Source organism: Hyla sarda, chromosome 10 (genome assembly GCF_029499605.1).
Source record: "Hyla sarda isolate aHylSar1 chromosome 10, aHylSar1.hap1, whole genome shotgun sequence".
Classification (NCBI taxonomy): Eukaryota; Metazoa; Chordata; class Amphibia; order Anura; family Hylidae; genus Hyla; species Hyla sarda.
Genome location: NC_079198.1, coordinates 81,503,112 through 81,503,469, shown reverse-complemented (window position 1 = coordinate 81,503,469; position 358 = coordinate 81,503,112).

The window sequence follows — 358 nt, the reverse complement described above, 5'->3', positions numbered from 1 at the left end:
GGCGACAACCAGGGCAGTGGTGACTGTCCAGAGCGACGGGGACAGGTGAGTATAACCTCCAATACCAGTGGTCTTCAACCTGCGGACCTCCAGATGTTGCAAAACTACAACTCCCAGCATGCCCGGACAGCCAACGGCGTGCGTAGCGACGTGATGGCGGCGACGGAAAGCGAGGATGCCGGGGAAGCAGAGGCCTTGCTGGAGCGTCGGGGACATGGCGACATCCAGGGCAGCGGTGACGGTCAGGATCGGCGGGGACATGCAAGTATAACCTCCCATCTAGTGGTCTTCAACCTGCGGACCTCCAGATGCTGGATGTTGTAGTTTTGCAACATCTGGAGGTCTGCAGGTTGTAGAC